The following is a 26,042-nucleotide window of genomic DNA, read 5'->3' as shown; positions in this document are numbered from 1 at the left end:
TTGTGTGCTCCCTCTGACGATATGTCTCCTGCTGTCTCTCCACTAGCTACACATCCTAGACTGCTACTGCAATCTGCAACTCTCCCAACCATCGAAAGATCGCACGAACCCGCTCCCGGTACCTCTATACCTCATCCTGCACCCCACCTATCGGCTGATCTGGCATATTCTCATCTAACATCTCAGGTGCCTGCTGCTGTGGTGGTGCCTGTGGCTGTGGTGGCACCTGCTACTGTGGAGCCTCCTGCTGAGGAGCCTCCTCCTCTATCCTTTGCTTGCGGCATCGGCTCTCTCCACTCCCACTACCCCTGGCACCTGGGTCTGATCCCATCTAACGTGGGGAAATTTGCATTTGCTGAACCCGGTGCCTGACTCGTGACTGCTGCTATGGTTGAACTGGCAGCTATGGCTGTGCCTGCTGCTATTGGGGAGCCTATCTCTCTATCTGCACTGCCTGCCCTGCCATCCCCACTAGATCTGTAGAACATGGGAATGAATGGCTAATCAAAAATGCCTGATATGCAGGAGTCATCCCTGCATCTACTACCTCTGGCAGGTAATCCCAATGAATAGCAGCTAGACTGCGGATATCTATCATGGATCGCCCTGGATCCATCCGTAGAGGCCATCCCCGCTCAATATCCCTCTGCACCTTGACATAGGCACAGTACTCATGTGAAATGTCCTGTGGTCGGCCATACTGCCACCACACTCATGAGATCATGAATCTCTCTATGATAGATGTTGTCCTGCCTGCAAGAGGTCGAGAACTAAACATCCATGACAGCTCTCTGGGGGCATCATCCTAGTCCTCTGTCTCTCTCCAAGGTCGCCATACAATGGACACCAGGTCATCAAGATGCATCCGCCAGTGCTTAGTCTTACCCAGGTGGGCTTGGGTAATATGCCCTTGATATCTACATATATAGGGCTCCATAGGCTCCTGGGCATCCTCAAAAATTGGCCTACATATGGGAAGATGCTCCCAGGCCTAGATCTGCAAAACATAAACTCCTACTGCCATGGTCTTCTTCTCGTGGAAGACAACCTCATGCATCTCATGAAAAAGGTGAGCCAGCATGCACTGACCCCACCCAAAGATCTTGGGTGCCTCAACCATCCTATAGAGTATGGCACCCCACCCGCACTCCAAACCATGTTGTCCTCTGTCTGGACATAAGAAACAGCTCAGGAATATAGCTAGCACAGATACTAGCTTGTGTTTCAGTCCATATGTGTGCATGAGCTCATCCCAGTTGATGACCCTACCCCTCGATAGCTCTCTCCCGAACAAAATTGATAATGCCTCTGTCCTTGCTCAGGGCACTATATCATAAATGACTCGAGCACTGTGGAAGGGAATCCACAAGATCCTCCAGATGTCCTCAGGAGCGATGGTCATCTTGCCCATCGGCAAGTGGAAGGTGTTCGTTTCCGAATGGAAACGCTCCACCAAAGCTGTGAGTAAGCCATGATTCACCATCACGGCTAGAATTCGGCATAGAGAGGACAACCCCAATTGGGCAATGTGCACCTGATCTGCGTCATCAAGACTCTGCAATAGCTCTCCATATGGTGGATAGTGTGATCTAAATGACACATCTCCAAAGACCTCCTACATGCACAAACAAAAAATGACAAACAAACAATCAGTATCAAGTCGAAATGAAGCATCAAAACAAAATAAAATGCAATTTTGGAGTGCGAAAATCAAAATTTTAAGCATAACTTTCATGGGATTTTGCACGAAGCTCTAAAATTTTGCACGAAATCATTATTTCTTTGCACAAATATTCTCGTAGAAAGATCTGCTCGTGCAAAAAAAAATACCTGCTCATGTGAAAAAAGAGATGTCCGCAAAAGAAAAGACATTCTTGCATGAGACACGAATCGCCTTGCACGAAGAATCTCAATGTTCGCGCGAAACCTAATTCATCCTACGCGAAGATCCTCAGGCTGGGCGTGAAAAAATAGTCTACCCTACTTCTTCGCGCAAAGAAAGAAGATCTTCACATGAGAAGAGATTGGCCTCGTGTGAAAATTGAATTAAACATTCCTAAACATGCTAAAATGTGCAATAAATGACCTCAAAATGTGTGAAAACAAATGTACAAAGATGGAAAATTGACGACTCATCGGTGGTCTGTAGTCTGCTGGCCAGCTGTTTCGTCTGGAGCACTCAAAATGATGATATCTCATGTTCACTGCCATGTCTCTATCAAAACTCAAAATCACTATAAGACAAAAGCACAAATGAATTAAAAATGACCCTTCAAGCCCTTATATAGCTGTTGACCCAAATTTTTCAAAGTTTTTGGATTTGTGCAAAAATCATGCCCCTGGTTAATTGGACCGTTCTAGATCCATTTTCGGGATCAAATTCAAAATCTGACACACCTAAGATCCTCAAAAATGAGTTTTAAAATTTGGGGACTGACGTGATTGAACGCTTGTGCAGCCCAAATCTTTTTGGTACTTTGTGATTCTTGGAATCCTTTCAAATTTACATTCTCCATATTTTCAAAATTCATTTTGAAAATAGTCAACTCAAGTCAAATGTGGCTAAATCTAGTCAACTCTTGGTCAACCTTGGTCTTTGCAACTTCGCAATCATTTCAAATCAACCCTGAATTTTCTTTAGATCATTATGATCTCTTCTAGATTCTGCTGAATCTCAGATTTCTTCTATATCTCATGATATACTACTTCAAATCATATTTCTGGTGTGCAATCTTTCGATTTCGCTCCCGAGGGAGTAGGATGATTACATCATTAAATACTTATTGCTCAGGGCATCTAGTTCCCATCTTATGTCCTTATCACTTGGGGCAGATCATCAGTCGGGGCATCTTGTTTCCTTCTATTTGGCATCTTTTCCATCTATCTTATCTTTTCCTCAATTGATCAACCTTATAACAACTCTTCTCATAGTTCGATGGACAAGTATTGGGAGAGTCTAAACCCCTTCTCCTGAGGATCAAGCCTCATTCTGGGGATGATTCTACGACTCATGATTGGACCTTTTTATCTTTTATCAATCTTAGGTATCTAGGTGTTCTATCTGGATCCTTGAAGGTTAAACTCCATTCTGGAGATAATCTTCTAAATGCTTTCAGTTTTAGGTATCTAGGTGTTCTATCTGGATCCTTGAAGGTTAAGCTTCATTTTGAAGATAATCTTCTAAATGCTTTCAATCTCGGGTATCTAGGTGTTCTACCTAGATCCTTGAAGGTTAAGCTCTGTTCTGGAGATAGTCTTCTAAATGCTTATCAATTTCAGGTATCTAGACGTTCTGTCTAGATCCTTAAAGATTATGCTTCGTTCTGGAGATAATCTTTTAAATGCTATTGATCTTAGGTATCTAGGTATTCTGCTTGGATTCCTTGGGATAAAGCTATGTTCTAGAGATAATCCTTAAAAGCTTATCAATTGATCTTTGTGTAATCAACTTCGGAACCAATCTCATGTTCACATCATGCTTTCTGATTATCTTTGAATTGAACATGTTGCTTGCACATTCATTCAACGAGGGGCAAAATGCAATACCCCAAAATTGGCTCACTGCCATATCAATCAATTGTGGTCTATTTCTGATCAATCCTAAAGTCCTATTCCATTAGGCAAATTCTTATTCTACTACTCGCTACTTGACTTAATTGTCAGATGCAGAAAACTCTAATCTACATTCATCATGCTTATTATTTAATTCCTATAGTATTTGCTCATATTACTCACATTAGACCTATTGATTAATATTTAGTTTAATTACTAAGTATTTATACTTTAATTAAATTAAATTATATCTTAAGGCTAATGTACTATGGAATTAAATTTATTTAATTTAATAAATATGCATATCTTGATTAATTAAATGTAATTATTTAATTAAATGGGAAAGGTATTTCTAAGAAATTAAAAAAAATTATTTAATTAAATAGAGTACTTACTTCTAATTAATTAAATAAATTTATTTAATTAAATAGGAAGCCATTCCTAATTAATTAAATGAAGTTATTTAATTAAATAAGAAAAGTGTCTCCAATTAATTAAAGGATTATTTAATTAAATAAAAAAAAGTAATTATGAGAGCATATCTCATTTTATTAAATTAAATATCTCACCAAAATCTCTCTACAATTCAAAAAAGGAAATTTCTAGTTCACTATTGATAAAAAAATGAGTTAAATCAATTAACTCCCTTTAATTTGGGAATCTTCCTTTATGACTGAACTTCACCTTTAATCCTGACCATTGATTGAAATTGATCTCAACCGTTGATAGATTCAAGGAAAGTCTATTTAAGAGACCCTCATCTCTTCATTTTGAAGGAATTTGAATAAGAATTTGCATCGAATTGCTGCTGGATTGTGCATTCATTTGAGCTCCCTACTTTCATATTCATTTTCTAGATTTAATATACATACATTTAGTATAATTTCTTTTACATGTTCTTAGATTAAACGTGCATACTCCATTCTAGATTAATCTACATTCTCATACAGATTAGTCACATTTTCTTTCAAATCCTTCGTTCTTACAGGGTCTGGTTGCTTAAACACCTTGAGTCTGAGGATATCTGGCAAGCAATTCCCTTTAGATAGAAGGCAACAGATCGCTTTGCCAGCTAATTTTTGGATGAACAATCCAATGTTCATTCTGGGATGAATCCGCATACAATGATCGTGTTGAAGTGTGTGTGTGTTAGCAGAGGCTGCATATTCATGCATACAGAAAGATAGTATCTACATTACTTAATCCAAATATATTAAGGAGATAGTAATAATTTTTGGAATGGAGGATTCAAGACTAGTTGGAACACCTATGTCTACTAGACATATGCTTTCCAAAAATGATGATTCCAAGGAGGTAGATCAGACCACATATAGATCAATAATTGGTAAATTGCAATATGTAGTGTACACAAGGCCTAATATTTTACTAGGAGTTGGTATGGTGGCAAAATTCTCATCAAATCTCAAAGAAAACCATATGATGGTAATCAAGAGAATCATGAGGTATTTGAAAGGTACAAAATATTATGGTCTATGGTATAAGAGAGAAGGCAATTTGGACTTGAAAGCCTTTATAGATGTTGATTGAGCAAGTTGTATTGATGATAGGAAGAGCACTAGTGGTGGAGCATTCTTTCTTGGTAAATGACTAATTTCACGGACAAGTAAGAAGCAAAATTGTATTTTTCAATCTACAATAGAGGCATAATGTGTGGCAGCAGTATTAAAGTGCTTGAATGCTATTTGGTTTAAACAATTATTTGTAGGTATGAAGGTAGATATCAAGGATTGATTGGTTATCTTCTATGATAAGACAAGTGCAATTAATATATCAAAGAATCTTGTGATGTATACAAATACCAAACACATACTTATAAAATATCATTTTGTGAGAGAATTGGTACAAGATAAAGAGGTAAGGTTGGAATATGTGAATACAAAAGAACATATTGTAGACATATTCACTATTTCATTACCTAAGGATACATTTTTGTATCTAAGAGCTAAGTTAGGGGTCCCCTATTTGAAACTAACTAAATGAAGTTTATTGATGCATCAACTAGAGCATGTTGAATATCAGTAAGTTGATGTAGCAATGAAAGGATAGATTTTAGATGAATTAGTACGTGAGGTACATTGATATTCACTAAATATTGTCTTTGGTATAATATATCAAAGAGGGAGAGAAAGTTCTATCATAACATTATAGAAATTTCATGTCTGTATTGTTTGAAGATGTCAAAGAAATAAAAGGAGAAATTTGTGGCATGAGATGTCAGAGAAAGAACTTGGTCTAAAATATTCAAAGCTGATGTCAAAGAGGGAGAGTTTTCTATTATAAGAAGAGACTGAAGATAGAGTTTTTTGAAAGATGGAGGAAACTAAAGTTAGTGGGAGTTCATACAGATAGAGGGAGTTCTCATGCATGAGAATTAGAATGAAACGAAAGATATATTCCTTACTTTATTTTGACTAAAATTTTATTGTATTATGATGTGTTGTATCTCCATCAATGCCAAAGAGGGAGATTGTTTGAAACAATTATTTGATTGTATATTATCTTTGATGTTACACAACATATCATATATTTTTCTGTCGGTGTATGTCTAGCTCACTTGGGTGATGAAGGAAATTTCTTGTGTTTGTCGAGCATTCTAGAGTTTTCCAAGTTCAAAAGGCTGTGACTACCAAGTTCACTAGAGCATCAAAGAGAAGTTCACAAAAGTTGAGTGTAAATTGAGCTTACTCGGTTAATGAAGGAAATGTTGGATGGAACCAGTGTCAACCAACCTCACTTGGTTACCAAAGAAATTTTGTAAAGATGTAATGTTAATCAAGTTCACTTGGTTAATAGAAGAAAATTGTTTTTGAGTTAGTGTCTATTGAGCTAGGTTGGCTAATGAAAGATTTTCTTGTTTTGACATATTTAGTTTAATATATTATTTTGTTGGTTCTAGCCAACCGAGGAGATGAATATTAATTATTATAAGTTGTATTCAAGTCAACTTGACAATAATTAAGATATAAATAAAAGGTCAATTTGAGAAATGAAATTGTGAAAATGGTAGTGGAAGGAAATAGAAGATTAGAAGATGCCAAGAGAAAGTGAATTTGAAGGATAAGTAGAATACCCCTGTAGAGTTGCAAAGATACATTCGATCAAGAAGGATCAATTATGATCTCTTATCAATAATTCAATTAAATCAGAAATTGGATCATCTCATTGTTACTCTCTAACCATTGTAGCAGTGATCTAAATCTTTTAATAGAGTTGGCTTAACAACTATTTGTAAATCCTCTAACAAGGTAGAATTTCTAGATTAAAGTGTTTAAAGACCTCTAACAAGGTCACTCTTAACAAGGTGATTAAATCCTCTAATAGGGTCACACCTAAAATTATGTTTTGTAACCTTTAACAAGGTTGGATCCTAATAGAGCTCACTTTAGAAGAGTGAAAATCGGTAACTAGATGCAATTGACAATTTTTCCCAAATTGGGTCTCCAAGTTAAATCTTGGGGTCACTTGTGTTTATTTTATTTTGTTTATGTGTATGCAACTAAGTTAATCATAGATAATATCATAAGATTTTTATGTTAAGCATTTTTCAAGTTATAGTTTTTATCACAGTGGTTATTGAATTGCAACATAATATCAGTGTTAACCAAGTGCCTTTGTGTTTTCCAACCATCACTATTTTTAGTGACATTTATATTATGTGTTGAAATCTAAGGGATCTAAGGTTTATTTTAGTGGTAAATGATTCACCCATCCCCTCTCAATTACTCCTCTTATATATCTAACATTGAATTTGCAAGGTGAGTTGTATTTCTTAGATCAAACTTAGTGTGACTCTCCAACCATTGTATTAGTATTAAATTCCTTTAATCAAGGTTAACCTAATATTCATACATAAATCTTTTAATAAAGGTGACATTGTAATAGAATTTTTTTAAGTCATCTAACAAGGCCACTCCTAACAGGGTGATTAAATCCTTTAATAGGGTCACACCTAATAGTGTGTTTTGTAACCTTTAAAAGGGTTAGGTCCTAAAAGAGCCCACTTCAAAGGAGTGAGATTGGTAACATGTTACTGGTGAATTTTTCTGAATTGGGTTTCCACGTTAAATCCTATTGTAAACTTGTGTGAATCTTATTTGTGATAAAATTTACACTTGATGTTTTACATTCTGCAAGTCTGTTATTATTAGCACAATGGACTACTAGTTAATGTTATTGATAATCATCTATAGAGGCCGAGCTAATGGGTAACTAAGTGATTAATTATTAGATTAGTATATCTAGACCTCAAAAAAATGATTCAACCCCTCGCCCACCTCCCCCAACCTAGCTATTCTAAACACTCGAACAATACCCATGTGTTTAACTAGCATCAAATAATCAAGAGCCACCACAACTTCTGAGCAGTGGTTAATCTTAGTCCTAAGGGGAGTTTCAAAGAATGTAGTTAGTGTAAAAATTATTTAAATTATTGAAAATATAAATTATATGTTTTTTAATAAATATTTCAATATATTTTATTATAGTTGTTAAAAAAACTATAAATATTATATAATAGTTTTAATTAATATATTTAATAAATATTAGGGTATGTGTAGCATCATGGTGTACTAAAAAGTGGCAGTCTGAAAAATATGTAGTTCTAAAATGCCTCAAAGCATTTCAAAATTTATTCCATCTTTTTCTCACCTATCTTGATACGAAACCAAAAATTCAATACCATTGTAAGGCCTATTGTATCTTTGGATACGAACCCTATATGGTCAACTTAAAAAATGTCCCAAAAATATGTTTGGGCATGTTCTTGTTTGTATTTTACTTTAAACATGTATCTAACAACTTTTTTTTCACCCAAATTTGATGAAATGAAAATGGTTTCTTAAAATATTCTTAGCTTTCCATAAATGTAATGATTGTCAAATTATGAGTTCAGAAAAGTAATTATTACTTATTTTCTAACCAAGTTATATATAAAGTGTTGATTGACATACTAATTGAAAAGCAACTATAAGTTTCTAATGGTACAACATTTTTGAAATATAAAAGATGCATCACACTCTATGCTTCTAATATAAGGAAAATAAAAATAAAGTTAAGTTTTGTAGAGTTTTGAACTAGTTAAGGTGGTCTAACATGAGAGTTTTTTATTCTAAAAATACTATAGTAGAAAATTCATAATTAATTATTTATTAAGAATACGAATACCCAAAAATATGCATCACATCTAGGCATGAGTCTACTATTTATATCTATAATCTTATTAAAAAATATTATGATTTTATTTTTATTAAGGTGGTCACACATATGTCTACTTCTTATTTTTGTCTTCAAATTTTTGTACTATTAGATTAAAATTTAAGTTTTTCACCAATCAATTTTATTTTTTTTATGTAAGGCCTAGTAGTTTAGAAAATAAATTCAATTTTCTTGAGATCATTTTCTCTCAATTTTTTCATAGAAATTTCATAAGAAGTTGAAAATTGCATGTCAAGTTGACATAACCCTCATTTGCTAATTTTTTATTGCCATTTAAGAACATAATTTGGTTGACCATGATCCTACACATACACGTTACTAAAATTTTACATATTTAAATCTATAATTTTATAATTTAGATAATAGGAACCTCGACTCATATATATAAAAGAAATAAAGTAAAAAAATTATTAAAAATAAATTGCTATTAGCTAATACAATTTTTCTAATAGAAACATTTCACACTAATGTTGAAATTTTGAAAAGTTTTATGAAATATGAAGTACAATATCACTAGCTGAGATAATTTATTTAATTGTACATTATAGTATTTTTGTACATAAGATAATTTTTCATATAATAAATATAATTATTTAGATATATCATCTATATTTTAATCCATGATTTTTAAATGTAAAATACAATGTAGACACTTAACATTATCTTCACTTAATTGATCAACATTTTTAATCTACTTTATTACTTTTCATTATAATTCTATAAATAACATAACTAAGTTTAATTTATTTAATGAACTTTTGAACTCATTGTATATTGAACTTTTGAACTCATTGTATATTTTTACTTATTTAATTTATTAAATTATATTCACTTTTTTAATGGTTAATTTATATTCATTTATTTTATTATCTAATTAGTCAAGAGTCTCTTTAGTCTCATAAACAGATCCCAAAACTGTGTAAACTGTCTTTATTGTGTAATTCATAAAAATTATAATTTTACTAAAGAAATATCGAATATATTAGAAAATGAAAATGGGTGTAGTATGATTTTTTTAGCCGCTATTGGTTTGTGACATGTAGTCCAAATATTTGATCAAGGACCCATTGGTTGCATAACCATTCCAAGTTGTCTTCTCTCAACACAAATCTTCTTTCTAAGATTGTAAATCTCATCGCCATTAATGTATTTTTGGTTGGAGTATACGTATTATTACTTTTGTGGAACTATTATTTTGATGATTTAATTTTTTTCGAAGGTAGATATCATTGAGCTTTCTGTCAATCTTTGGGATTTTGGCTATCTAGGCAAGAAAAGAGCTATAAAAAAATTTGACACTGAAACTTTTATAGTCATTCTCAATCTTGTGCAATAAAGGTGCCCGTTATTAGTTTCAATTATTTGAAGGCTTGAATGTCATTAAATACGGTCGATTCATTTATAGATGGTAATTGAACTTATAGGTTCCAATAAATGGTGACTTTTTTCTAACCCTAAAGCTTAAATTGTTTAGGATCCTATGGGCATGAGAATTAAATCATTACTTTCCATTCATTGTACAAGTACAGAATGATTTAGTATTTTTTTGAAAAAAAGAGGAAGAAAAAATTAGCAAATAAAATGCTTGCACTATCAATTATTGTAAAACGTAAGGCGGAATTTTAGGAACTCTGTTTAAAAAAATGAAAAAATGATTAACTCTATCCTATCACTATGAAGAATGGTCTTTTGACATCAATTTGAAACTTTCATTACATCTAAACTCTTCATTTTGTGTGGCTGGAAAAATTGGTTTGAAGGGGTGAAAATTAATCGATGCCTACAATGCGGGAAGTACGTCAGACAACATTGGTTTGTGATGGTTCCAAAGTCCACATTACCATTTATCTTCACAACAAACCTTTCTCCTAGTATCACATTTGTTGCTATTGGCTATTTCACAATGGGAGGCTAACTTGTGTGTTGACACTTGATAGAAAGGAGTTAGTTTTTTTCTCAAAAGGGAAATCTCTTTAATAAGAGTTGTTTTATCTTTTTTATTACATGTACTCCACTTCTGTTTTATTTCATCTTAAACATTTTTTATTTGAAATTTCAAAAAAAATTAAAAAAAAATCTAGTGAAGTTTAATTTTTTTTATTGATCATTCAGTGTGAAAAAAATGAAATAGAAGTCGAGGATGCATAGATCCAACAAATTAGTTGACAATGATATATAGAAGTGGAGTATTCTTCTGATTTGCTGAAATTTGATTCAAATTAATATATTAAAAGATTAATAATCTTAAGATTGCTTACAATATGTTGGTAAGTATGTTATGATTCAAGCCCTTAGTAATTCATTTCATCCTTCATGCTGATGTATTTTGTAATCTTTACTGAATTGATATATAACATGTGCACCAAAACTCACAATTTACCACCTTATCATTGACATCATTGTTGTTTTCAATTTTCAATTTTTTTAAAATAAATTTTCAAAAAAAAAGAAAGTGATAACTTAAAACAAATTAATTAATTTTAAGATTTTATTAATTTACCATGAAATCTGAATTTTGGAATACATGATTTTTTAAACTATTTGGAGATCAAATATTTGATGATTTGTAATACAATTTTTTGTTTTAATATAGAAAGTGTTATATTAGTTAAGAAGTTCAATATTATATTATGTTTAATTTCTTATGTTTAATTTCTCTTGTAAAGCTAGATTTTCCAGCATGCATATGTATTTCATATTTCTATAGATTTAGTTATGGTCTAGATATTTTGATACATTAATTGGAATATGATAAATCTTATAATTTATTCAAAAAAAAATTATTTGTCTCAATTACTTAATTGATAGATTTCATATTTATTTATAAATATAGTATCATCCATCATAACTAAAAATAAGGGGACATGGGTGTGTGTGTGTGTGTGTGTGTGTGTGTCTTAAAGAAAGAGATAGAAGGTAAATATATCTAAGATATATTAAAAGTCAGAGAGAGAGAGAGAGAGAGAGAGAGAGAGAGAGAGAGAGAGAGGTGAAATTAGGGAAAGAGGTGGAGAGGGAGAGGGAGAGGAAGAGGAAGAGGGAGAGGGAGCGACAAACGAGAGTGAGTAATTATGGGAGGGTAGATAAGTGACAATGGGGACTAGGTGAGAGACATGAGGTAGAGAAACAGGGTAAATAGAGCAAAAATGTAGAAAGAGTACATAGTAGATAAAAATTTATAGATTAATTAGAGAGAAAGAGAGTAAATAGTGGAAGAATGTAAAAGAGAGAGAGATATAGATGTGTATATATTAGATATAGATATGGTGAAGATATGGTGAAAGGAGGGAGGAAGAGGGAGATAAAGATAGAAAGTGAGTAATTATAGGGGGTATTGAAGGGAGAATGGGGACAAGGTGAGAGACATGAGGTAGATAAATAAGGTAAATAGGGGGAAAATAAAATGAGAGAGAGAGAGAGAGAGAGAGAGAGAGAGAGAGAGAGAGAGTAGGGGTGTGTGTGTGTGTTAGAGACATGGATTTAGAAAATATGGTGAAATTAGGGAAGGAGAGCAAGAGTGAGAGGGAAAGGTAGAGGGAAAGACAAAAAGAGAGTGAGTAATTCTAGGGGATAGGTAAGTGACAATGGGGACAAATTGAGAGACAAGAGGTAAACAAAGAGGTTAAATAGTGTAGAAATATGGAAATAATCTACAGTAGATTAATTAGAGAGAAAGAGTGTAAATAGTGGAAGAATGTAAATGAGAGTAATTAGGAAGAGACATATGTGGATGTATTATAAATAGACATGGTGAGGATATGGTGAAAGAAATGAGGAAGAGGGAGATAAAGGTAGAGAGTGAGTAATTATAAGGTGTAGATAAGGGAGAATGGGGACAAGGCAAGAGACATGAGGTAGACAAATAAGGAAAATAGGGAGAATACATACATATATGTATGTATGTATGTATGTACACACACACACACACACACATATATCCATAGAGAGAGAGAGAGAGAGATTAATTAGGGGGATGTAGATGTGTCTGTATTACAAAAATTTATTTGAGAGAATTGTGTGAAATTTGGGATGGAGAGGGAGAGGGAGAGGGAGATATAGAAATAGAGTGAGTAATTATAGGGGGTAGATAAGAGACAACAAGGACAAGGTGACATATGTGAGGTTGAGAAATAGGGTAACTGAAATGTCCCTTTTCTGATTTTGTATGATATTTCAAGCCTCAAATCAGATCTTTAAAATCAAACAGCTAATATCCCAAAGATCCACCAAATTCCTCAAGAAACCCCAAATCGGGTATGTTGAAAATAGTGCTAAAAGCTTCACAACTTCACAAATTATTAATGAATCTGAAAATGGAAATTTTTACAGAACTTTCAACAGCATAACAGCCTACAAATTGACATTTCCAGATCCGTATAGCCTTTACACAACAGCTCGAAAATGTAGGACCAAAACTATGCTCATCGGGCTCCCGAAATAGCACAAAATATGCCCGGAAACACCACAAGAACACTAATAATCTATCTCAGAAGTTTAATCACGTCCCAATATATATATTTAGCTCTATTTTAACAGCTTAAAGTCTAAAATACAGCAGCAACCAAAACTGATATGAAATACTCAACCGGAAACACCAAATTCTTACAAAAATACACCCGGAAACTCACAAATCTGCACTGTTCAGCACAAAGGCAAACTCTGTATGAGCATGCACATGGAATGGCTTCAAAATTTCATCCTTAGCCTTCCTGGAAACCTGCAAACTCCCATTCTTGGGTCTCCCTAGAAACCTGCAAACTCCCATTCTTGGGTCTCCTTCTCCACAGGTTTGGCAGCCTCTGAAGAATAACAAAGAATGAGCAAAAATCAAGTTCTGGAATGAGCCCAAAATGCCTCCAAAACCCCTTAAAAGAGGGCATAACTGTAACTCACGTCCAAGAGAGGTTAATGAAACATATTTTAATAATAATTTTCATTTATTAGTCCAACGGTTTCCAAAGATTAACCCCCTTTTTCCGAAACTTCACTTTCTTGGGCCTGCCTGCCTTAGCAAAGATTATTATTTTTTTAATTATTTGAAAAGGGGACATGACAGTAACTAAGGTAAAATATGGAAAGAGTAGGAAGCCAATAAAATTTAAAAGATTAATGTGTGTGTGTGGTAGAGAGAGAGAGAGAGAGAGAGAGAGAGAGAGAGAGAGAGAGAGTATAGATGTGTGTGTATTAGAGAGATGGATTTAGAAAATATGGTGAAATAAGGGAAGGAGAGGGAGAGGGAGAGGGAGAGGGAGAGGGAGAGACAATAGAAGAGTGGGTAAGTATAGGGGGTAGATAAGTGACAATTGGAACAAAGTGAGAGGCGTGAGGTAAAAATAGAGGGTAAATAGTGGGGAAATATGCAAAAAGTATGGGTATGGATAGGATCATGGTCAACCAAACTATGCGCTTAAGTGGCAATGAAAAAATAGCAAATTAGGGTTATGTCAACTTGACGTACAATTTTCAACTTGATATGACCTTTCTATCAAAAATTTGAGAAAAATGAATATCTAGAAAATTGAATTTAGTTTCTAAATTAAAAGGCCTTATCTAAAAAAAATAAAAAATGTTTAGTCAAAATTTTTAATTTTACTACAATAGTACTAAAATTTTATGATAAAAATAAGTAGACATATGTTTGACCACCTTGATCAAAATCCAATAATAATATTTTTTAATAATATTCTAGATATAACAAGTAGAGTCATGCCCAAATGTGATGCATATTTTTTGGTATTTTTATTCTAAATAATTAATTAATTATGAATTTTCTACTATATTATTTTTGGAATAAAAAAAATCTCATGCCTGACCACCTTAACTAATTCAAATCTCTACAAAATTTATTTTTTCTATTTTTTCCTTACAGTAGAAGAAGCATAGAATGTGATGCATCTTTTGGATTTCAAAATTGTGGTGATGTTTGAAAGTTACAGTTGTTTTTGTATTAGTGTGTCAATCAACACTTTATATGTAACTCCATCAGAAAATAATTAATAATTGCTTAATAAACTCATAATTTTGCATACATTACATTTTTGAAATCTAATGACATTGTTAAGAAACTCTTTTTGTTTCATCAAATTTGGGTGAAAAAAATTCATAAAATAAATGTTTGAAGTAAAAAAACATAGAAGAACAAGGCTGAAGCACATTTTCAAGATGTTTTAAAAGTTGACCATGTAGGGTTGGTATCCAAAGATATACTAAACCTTGTCAAGGTATTAATTTTCTGGTTTGGTATTAAGATGGGTGGGAAAAAAGTTGGAATAAATTTAAAAATTCTTCGAGGCATTTTAGAAATACATATTTTTTAGATCGCCACTTTTTGGCACACCATGATCCTTTAAAAGTTGACCATGTAGGGTTGGTATCCAAAGATATACTAAACCTTGTCAAGGTATTAATTTTCTGGTTTGGTATTAAGATGGGTGGGAAAAAAGTTGGAATAAATTTAAAAATTCTTCGAGGCATTTTAGAAATACATATTTTTTAGATTGCCACTTTTTGACATACCCTTATGCAGTAGATTAATTAGATTGAAAGAGTGTAAATAGTGGAAGAATGTAAAAGAAAGTAATTAGGGAGAGATAGATGTGTATGTATTAGAGATAGATGTAGTGAAGATATGGTGAAAGGAGGGAGGAAGATGGAGATAAGGATAGAGAGTGAGTAATAATAAGGGGTAGATAAGGGAGAGTGAGGACAAGGTGAGAGATATGAGGTAGATAAATAAGGTAAATAGGGAAAAAATTTAGAGAGAGAGAGAGAGAGAGAGAGAGAGAGAGAGAGAGAGAGAGAGAGATTTGAGAGACACATATGTGTATATTAGAGAAATATATTTGAGAGAATTATGGTAAAATTAGGGAGGGAGAGGGAGAAGGAGATATAGAAAGAGAGTGAATAATTATAGGGGGTAGATAAGAAAAAATGGGAACAAGGTGACATATGTGAGGTAGAGAAATAAGGTAAATAAGGGAAAATATAGAATGAGTAGGAATCCATTAAAATTTAATAGATTAATGAGAGAGAGAGAGAGAGAGAGAGAGAGAGAGAGAGAGAGAGAGAGAGAGAGAGAGAGTAAATAGGAGGATTAGATGGCAAGAAAATCATATTGAACCTAGTCCTATCTATAATAATTTTCGACAAGAAATTTTCTTAATACCACACTTAAACCCTATCGACTTACAAAGATGAATTGACATCTAGATTTTTAAAGTTGTATCCTCAGATTCACCTAGATGTAAAGTATCCTCATTAGCTTGTTTTAAAGATTCTAAAATGTAACCAATGTCATGTTTCCTTATATAAAATACTTTCTACCAAATACATGACATATATAAATTATGATGGGCATAACTAGTACATCTCTTTTTATTACAAGTGCTACCTTGATAGATGTATGTGTTGTGTAGAATGGAGTAGGTTAAGATTAGAGAACTTCATAGCCAAGAAAAGGTTATGGGTACAATAATATCTATGGAAGGAGCAATGGTCATGACTTTGTACATAGGTCCTATTCTGCACAGTACATGGCTCATTAGCTATCATTTTCACTCATTGTTTTCATTAGACAAAGGGTGTTTGTTTTTCTAGTTGCTTCAACCTTTTCAAGGGGTGGCTTATTTTCTCTAGAAGTTAGTATTCTATAAGATTTTTTATGTGATGTATTATTTAATATAAGATAGGTGTTTTGTTAATGAGAACAAAGTTAGTAGGTACTCTAAATTTTTGTTACAAATGTGTAGGCCTTAGTTGTTAAGAATTTCCAAGGCCAATTGTCATTGACAACCTATTGCCCATATAATTTTATGAGAGAGAGAGAGAGAGAGAGAGAGAGAGAGAGAGAGAGAGAGAGAGAGAATTAATTAAGTTAATTAATGGAGAGACAAAGAGAGAAATAAATTATTTTCCACTATTCTTATATATTCTCTCTCCCCGTACTTTAACTTCTAGAGAGAAGTTCAGGTTTGAGTTCAAATTTCTCTCTCCTTCAAAACTTTCTCTCTACCCATACTACCTCTCTCTACATACTCAAAATTTTTGAGAGATGTATGGGTTTGGGTTGCCATCACACTCAACAATTTCTCTCTCCATGTACTACAATACTTTCTCACTACATACTCAATCTTTTTAACCTAATCCTAACCCAAACTTTCCAACCAAACTCCAACTTTAAAACAACTCTTAGCTAGAAATAAAATTCATAGATATAATCTTGAAGCTTGGTTTTATCTATAGAGAAGTGCCAAATGATTCTCTAAGCAGTGATGAACATGAAATTTTAAATTTGACCTCCTTCGATCCAAGTGGCAATATCCTACATGCTTGTGTAGTGGATTCAAGTATCTATTATAGTTTGAAGAGAAGTGAACCATGTGACAAAATACCTAGATATGAAAATAAAGTGCAGAGCATAGATAGGGCATAAAATATTTGACTAAATGCCTTGGGAAGAAGTTATTTCATGCATAAGTTGCTAGGAATGTTAGAGAGAAACACAAGAATAGGATTTGTACTCCTTCGTAGTACAACACTGAGCATATATATATTTTGGATTAGCTCAACATTGCATATTAAGAATCTCCATAGATATTTATATATGATTTATTTGGTAACTATTTATGCAACGTGAATTTTGGCTTTGACTTGTTCAGATAGCAATTCCAAGCACGTGAGTGCACACACACACACACACATCAAAGTAGTCTGAAAATAAGACAAAATTTTGCATTAAAAATGGTACACATCACCTCATCCAATTCAAAGTAGTTGATCGGTCTTCCTTCAACAAGTTCCTAATAGTTTGATAGATGCTCAGACCAAGTGCCACGTGACTAGGCAATCCAAATCGTCACTTCTCTCTCAAATTACATGTTTTAGTGCAAGCTTCAAATTTTGCAATGATGGGAATTGAAATATGTGCATGTGATGTGGTATCCCAAGCCACAACTTCTAAAAATCTCTACCACCCATACTCAAAGCCAATCACATTTCCATGCGAATGCATGGATTTTGATTATGCAGTGTAAAACAATACTTGAAGTTCTTTGATAAAAAAACCAGCACCCATGGCGTTCCTTGGAACCATAAGCAAGTCACATGCACTATTTTTAATTGAAGGCTAGATTCATGTGACATGCGGCCTTGAGCGAGACTAACATAGTTGTTTGCAGGTCACTCTTCAACCCACAAGCCTCTACAAGACATTGAAGCAAGCCCAACATGCCATCCATTCTATCATTAAGATTTCTTATAGAAGACAAATTATAATGTGTGAAAATTTAGTGAAATTGATTGGGAAGTTGGAGATGATCGTACCCACCCAGATAAAGTGTTACCAAACACAGACATGAAACGGAGTAGCAATGGGTAGGAAATTCCTCAAGCACATTTTAAAAATGTTTGAACAAAATGAGAATTTGTAATTTGTGCCAAGATGTATAAAATAATGATTTCATGATAGAAGTGTAGTCATTGGAAGAAACCAAACCAAGTGTGGTGAAGGTTTAATCCATCCAGATTGTGTGAGGCATGAAGTAGGATGTTGGAAATTATGTTCTCAATCCATGACCGTCACTTCCATAAACTTTGAAAATGATGCACATTATGTGTTTAACATAATGTCTTCTACATGCTTGTAATCCCTAGTGTGTGTGTGTGTGTGTGTGTGTGTGTGTGTGTGTGTGTGTGTGTGTGTGTTGTGACATCACATAGTTGATAAGTAGTCATGCAAGATGGAATATTTAGAGAAACCATTGAGAAATCAATGATCTTAAATAGAGAATGTGAAATAACTCACATTTTCCTATTGTGCAACTAGTTCAATGAAAAAATCACAATTCATGGAAACTATTTGACATAATGCCTTTATTGTATATGAAATGTGTGCATTGCTTAGAAGATGTAAATGGAGCAAAGAAGTATTAATAAAGGATAAAAAATGTCTTGTCAGTGCTCTAGATAGATGTTGGATCCTACGAGTGAAATGGGGATTTTGATAAAGCTTCACATTTCCTCAAGAAAATGGAACATGGAGTTTGATATGAGGCAAAGGGAATATTGACTTCACATTCGACATTGCATTGGGACAAGGATTTGGTAAGCAATACTATGAGGTACAAATTCCAAGGTAAAGAGCCTCTTGTGATATTAACAAGCACACTTCCCAAGATATTAGATACAAATATGGGGCATATGGAAATTGCAAACTTTTGGAAAATGATGAGTGGAGAAGATAAATCACCCCTAGGACAAAAAATGTTGGAAAGTGGTCTAGCCCATGCAAGAGGATACCCACTTGTAGTTCAATGTGCAGATTTAATTTTGGAATGCATAGAGGCAAAAATCAGCACCGAACTTGGTAGTAAAGAAATTTCAGATGCTAACATTATGATGAGATTGAATAGTCTCTCAGTAGCATTGGACTACTGTGCTCAGAACTTACCAGGTTATGTCATAGAGTTGGATGAAGTTAGGAAGAGACATGATCTATGCAAGCTAAAAATGCAAAGTTCAATCATCATTAAAAACAAGACATTGGCTCAGGTCATCAAGTCATTTAGAGCATACAAGGAAAACTTGACTCAGCTACTCACAACACCTATAAATCAAAGAGCAAGCTCAGGAAAATATCAATGATCATAGTTAAAAACTAGAAGTGCATATGTGTAAAGTTTTCTTAGGTTTTTATTTAAGTATATTGTAAATAGGTCAACTTTAGAATTAATTTTGGTTTTGGTCAATGTCTTAACTTTTTCTAACTATAGTTAAGCATTGAAAGTTAGAGTTGGTTACGAACTATCTTCGGAGTAGTCGAAAACTCTAACTTTTTGAATAGTTATGAATCCAAAAGGTTAGTTATTCTAGAATAACTATAAATTTCTAAATCTCAATGTAATAAGGGACTTTTTAGACTGGGAGATAGGGAACACTTACGTTTTGATAACAAGGCAATTTTTGAGAAGTGTGTACAATTGTTGTTCTTGTAATCAATCATTTCTTATGTTCTTGGTGCTAAGAAATAAAGAAAGTAATTTTGTGTTCTCTCTTTTCACATATTTAAAATGTTGAAATATTGATTCTTTCTTTGTAATAGATTTTTTCACTGTATTGTGCAAGTGCTCATGAATGATTGAATCAACATTGTATTAGTGATAGCTCTCAAGTGTAGTTCTTGATTGTTTTCATTAACAATTTACATTGATTTTATAGAAACATTGAATTCATGTGGTGCATTCTCTATCAATGGTTTCCTTTTTATATTCTAAGTTCTAATCATTTTTATTGAAAAATTAAAAAAATTATCTTATGAGGGAGCTACCCGTCTAAACACAGAGGAAGGTTGGATATCAAGGGTCTATCCAACTATTGTGAATGGTTTGCCACATACACTCCATTGGGCCATTTTCACAGTGACAAATCTATTTACCAACACAACCCTGATATGTTTGATGGGGACATTGCAGTCTATTGTAGCTGCTTTAGCTCTTGAATGTCTTTCAGCATGGTCAATCGGGCTTTATATGAAGCTTATTCTTGTATCCTATAACGTAAGACACTATTATGATCTATGACTTTTCCTTTTAGGAATCAATGTCTAAGTTATCATGACAAGCAAAATTATTTAAATTTTGATTCTTTAAAGATTATTTGAATTTTGACAGCTTAAATATCATATACTAAGATTTATGTTCTCTTAAAAACTATTAATTAGTCAAAGTCAATTTATTTTTTCAATCTTAACTTTTCCAATAAAGTTAATAAGTAATATTATAATGTTTAAAACGATCATGCTTGTGGAACACTATCCATAAGCAATTCATGGTTGTCATATGGTCACCAACTGTTCAAGAAGGTCTTTGGTCTATAAACGGGGAGGTGATGGATCAGAATGAGCTAACAGCACATTATTATGTTCATATGTAAATGAGTTGTTAAATTTTCATCGAATGAAAAGAACACAAAGTATATTTGTTATGCTCATTGAAATATATAGTGGCTTCAGAAGTTGCATATTATGTGTAAGGACTGTGTATTTGCCACAACGTTCACTCCATTGGCACCTTAATTTTTGCTCGAAGAATCTTTTTGGGAATGTTTGTTTCTCGTCTAACTCTAATAAATCTCTAATATTTTCTTACAAAAGCTTAAATCAAATATGTAAATTCTAACAAATTCCTATTGTGGGTGCAGAGTTTTAGGAGGAAATTTGATAGCGATTGGATTGTATAGAATTAGGAAATGATAAAGAAAACCCTTTGACTTCTTCGGTGGCGCAAGCATCTCCCAGTAGTGAGACTGATCCACCCAAACGGATGTTATTCCTCTAGAATTAAAAAGAAAAACCATGTAAGCAATACATAGGTTTCTATTATGTTTAATATATTTTTAACTTTCGGTACACTTTTTATTATGAATTTGTATTTGATATGATGTTAATTAGATCAAGGCTTCGTTATTTTTTTTCTTTTGTAAAGAGGAGCACCGTGTTGACGTTGTTTTGGGGGCCTCTTTATTTTATTGACAGTAGTTTGTCTAGCTCTGTCTTATCAGTTGAGTGATATGTCTAATTAATAATAATAATAAAATATAAATCATCTTGACATCTATTTATGTTTGAAAAATTCTTGTATGACAAAAGTAAATTCTATTTATGTTTGAAAAATTCTTGTATGACAAAAGTAAATTTTATTATTTGTTTTCATTTTAAGTTGTGATGAAGCTATACATACACTAAATTACTAGCAAAGTTCAAAATGCATCAATGGTAGTTAGTTTTTAAAAGAAGTATGTTAAAAGCTGTGAAATAATAAAAGTGAGTCACAAAGTCAAGGAAATAATCTAGTTGTCCATTAAAAATTACCTCAATAGTCAATGGGCCATTGGTTTATTGGTGAAGGTGAATGGTTTTCAACGAACCTATCAGGCATCAAGTCTTGCTGAGTGCAAGGCTCTACCATCATAAGGGATGAAAAATGCTAAAATGACTACTAGAAAACTTGATGATGAGATTAAAAATAAATGAATAGCTCAGCTAAAATTAAGTTGGTACTAGAACATGCATTAAATTTAATTTAGAGTGATTAATTTGGAGGGACTTGTGTGATATTCCAACTCAACAATGTCATTTCCTCATGTTATGTTGAGAATTTAGGGTTAGGGAAAATAGTCATGTGATATCCAAAAAGTTAGCAATTAATTTGGAGTCTCAAGGATTTAATATGACCAATTTTAGGGATCTCCTAGAACATGGATATATTTATATTTGGTTTTGGGCCACATTTCTCTTAATTTTCCTTGATATATTTGCACACCTAAATCTATACTTTTTTTGATTAAGTGGAATTTCTCAGATATAGGTCCCACAATTCAACCTATTCTGATATAGGTCAATGTCTACCTATACTCAAGATTGCAACATATAGGATTCGGGGGGGTTATTTTGATTCTTTTCACTTATTTGTGCCCAATGTAGTTGAACCTTTCAATTTGGAGCCTAAAAACTCTAAAAAAGGATGTATAATTACTTTATTTGATCATTCATATTTTTGCAGTCAAGTACATCACAACATTTCAAAGAAAGCTATTTTCATGTGATTAAGTCTAAAGCGAATTCAAGAAAATCAAGCAAGCCAAGAAAGGATTCATCAAAGGAATCCATCCATTCAACAAAGCATGTGTTTTCTTCCATATTTATAATTTCCTTATTGATTGGAGATATAGGATTTGATCATCAACATAAAAGCTCTATGCACTTCATTATTGCATATCCATCCTTGTCTAAGCATATCAAGCATAATTACATCCATGCTTTATTATTTCATAGTTTTAGATACATTACATTTGTGAAGACATCCTAGATCCTACATACATACGTACAAGCCTCCATACATCTTTGTGCCTAGAGATTTTGAATCCATCCAAGAGTGTTTGATAGGCAAGGTGAATACTAACATTTTTCTTCCTTTATATGCTTTATTTATTTCATTTAAAAGTTTATTATTAAGTAGCCTGGTTTGACAAAGACAAGGCCCTTCCCTAAGAAAACCCTTTTTTATTGTGTAGATTAACAAATACAAATATTTTCTACATTTTCAAGATAAAAATTGGCCATCCTAGAGATACTATTTATCTCATGCATAAAAAATTCAAGTTTTAAGTGTATGAGGTATAGGTTAATCTTGACCAATGCCCTAAGTTGACCTATACTAGAGAAGTCTACTTGTACCTAAACCTAATTTTTTTGGTTTATAGCTACCAACTTCATGACATGTTTTAGATCCATCTATATTTTGTTTTCTCATATAGTCAAACAACGTATTTTTAGATCCAATCTTGTGTCCTCCAACATCCTTGAAGGTTATTGATTTTTACTCTTTACTATTGTAGAGTAAGTTTACCTTGGTAAATCATATTTTTTCTTATATCATCTCCTACATTACTCAAATTGCATCGCATTTAGTATAAATAATGGAAAAGGGGAAATAAAGACAACCCTATGGACCTAAAGGCTCCTAAAAGTACAAATATTTTCCATAAGAACCCCTATATTTATATTAGGTTGTGCTAATCTAACCAAGATCCTCTAAAGGGTTACATTTAAGGTATTCTACCCATATTCTCCTAATGTAAATGTACTACTTGGTGGTCTATCACATTGGATGGCCATTTTAAGTTTATATTATATTTTGGTGAACTTATCCCTTTCATTCTTCATACCTTTTGATTTGGTGGTTAGATATTTATTGTATGTATACATTCACGTACACTACATTTTGTAAAATCTCCTCTTTCAATTTTTATCTTTTATTGTGGTAATTAGATTTTTCATAGTCCCATCAACTTCCTGGTCCATTGTTCTTTCATATGTAGATTTACATTACATACATTTATATCCTATATTATATCATTTCTAATTTGAGATTGCATTTCATTAACCTTTAGGGTTTGAGGACACATTGAAAATCAAACCTTAATACAATCTTTTTCTAATCTCATGTCCTAGTTATGTTGGATAGTGTACCATCTTAAACTAGAAGAATTCTAATTTCATGAAGGTTTAGCATCTATTTAAGTCTAATTCATCTATATTTCCCCCTCTGCCATTTCTTCTTCCCTTCTCTTTCCTTTCCCTTAGGTGGAGCTGAAATAAAACCTAATAGATCCTCATTAAAGATCCTATTTTAATTGCGATAAGATTAAGGTAGCATTAATTTCCCTTAGGTGCTTCCTTTCCATCCACCTTTCCAGATCAAAATCTATTCCATGCACTGAAATAATATTTCCTCATAATCTAAACATGATTTTTGGGTTTTGATACCTATTTTGGTGTCCCTATATTGTCTGCAACATTTTTGCACCTAACAAATAGTGGAACAATATGCACCTGATGGGAAAATCAAAGGCACACTTTTCTCCTAATGAAGCCCTATTTTGACCCTTTTTCTCTAAGTATCGTGCTTTAGATAATTAGGTGCTAACTTCTAGGAGAGCCATCCTTTGTGAGTTAGCTAATTCCAATTTCTATATAAATGCTTCCATTTTCACCATTTTTCATATCACAACATCTTGTTCTTAAATTTAAAAAATATTCATGATCATAACAAGCATTCAAGAATGCATCAAGGCCTTTGAGGTCCCCTCCATTAAAGATCAAGGATTTATACATAATGAAGCCACTGAAGGAGTTTATGCTAGATATTCCATTTCATTTTCAACATTCAAGATCTCCCTTCATACATTCAAGGTCCTTGCTTATGTTTTATTTTGTGATCTACAAAAATGGATTTTAAGCACATACATTCAAGAACGTTTTTGTTTCACTTTGATTTTCTTTTTAGGTTTTTGGAAGTTGAGTCAAAGATATTGCATCAAAATGCTTGATTACGATCCAAATTCAAAAAAAAATTCATAGATTTATCTTACTTAATGGTATATCTATCAGTACTACTTGCTAGCATTCTATTTTAATTATTTCAATTCAAGGTTAATTACTAAGCTAGGTTTTGACTGAGGCAAACACCCTAGAACAAAAATATATATATATATTTTTGAAGGTTTTGGTTTTGAAATTGGCAAACCCTTTGTGATAACCTTTTTGGCTTTCTTTAGAAATACAAGACCAAAATCAATGTCACTTATAATCAATGAGGGTTTCCTTGCACACCTAATGCACTAGTTCACCCATGATAGATTATTGACATATTTTTGGGCTTTTTTTCCCTCACATATTAGAACCTATTTCTTGGACTACAACATCTTCCTACATAATTCAAAAACATATTTTCAAGTTTGTACCCTACAAGGTATTATGGTCTATCTTTGTATTTTCTTACTTTTCAATTTCACCATTTCTTTATCAACATATCTTTACAAAAATACTCTAGAGGTTAGGGTGAGATCGAAATATATCCAAATCATTCTTTCCCTTATCCATTAGGTTCTATATTGATAGTCCTTCTTGTATCTATCAAACCTAATTCAAAAGGGTGGAACTTGGTATTGCCCCTTCTCATTAATGTAGGGTGGAGCTTGCTTCCATTCTCTTACATTATCTAAATAGAAACTAGTAAGAATAAATTTTGTGTTTCTTAAGACCACCAAATTTCCTTTCATGGGAATAGTTATCCCAAGATGTAGAATCACATTTTGAAGCACTTGGATGATATTTCTTGTAGGGAAGTTGAATTAGTTCTAGAAAAATAGTACTTTGGTTATGGGTAAGTGCACAAAATTTTGGTCCCAAAAGGGGGGTATAAGATAAGACTTTTTTTTTTTTTGTGAAATCAACATTTTCAAAGCTTTAACGAGAATTTGAATATAGCTCAAACCCAAAAGTTCAAGATATGACAAAAAGAAAATTCATAGTCCATAGAATCTAGCTTCTAAACTAATATTAATTTTTAAAATGATGGAGCTTAAGGCCATCAAAAAAGGGGGCCACACAAAGCATTATTTTTTAAGTAAAAACATAGCATAGTACTAGGCATGGTCCCCTTAAAATGCTAACTTTAAAATAAATAAAAATTAACCACTTTGGTTAGAAGTTTCCTAACACCATCTATTTTATCCCATATTTTTGGGTATTCTTTTGTGTATATTTAAATTTATCAAATTTTAAAGTGGACACATTCCATAAATGTGAAATATATATGTGCTTCCCCTATAAATAATTGATAACTTATAAAAATATAAACTATTTTTCTAAAGTGCGTACAATTGAGTTTAGTTTCTTAAACAATAACTTTTTACAA

Source organism: Cupressus sempervirens, chromosome 11 (genome assembly GCF_028749045.1).
Source record: "Cupressus sempervirens isolate cs-2001-9-10 chromosome 11, ASM2874904v1, whole genome shotgun sequence".
Classification (NCBI taxonomy): domain Eukaryota; kingdom Viridiplantae; phylum Streptophyta; class Pinopsida; order Cupressales; family Cupressaceae; genus Cupressus; species Cupressus sempervirens.
Note: the sequence above shows the minus strand (reverse complement) of the source record.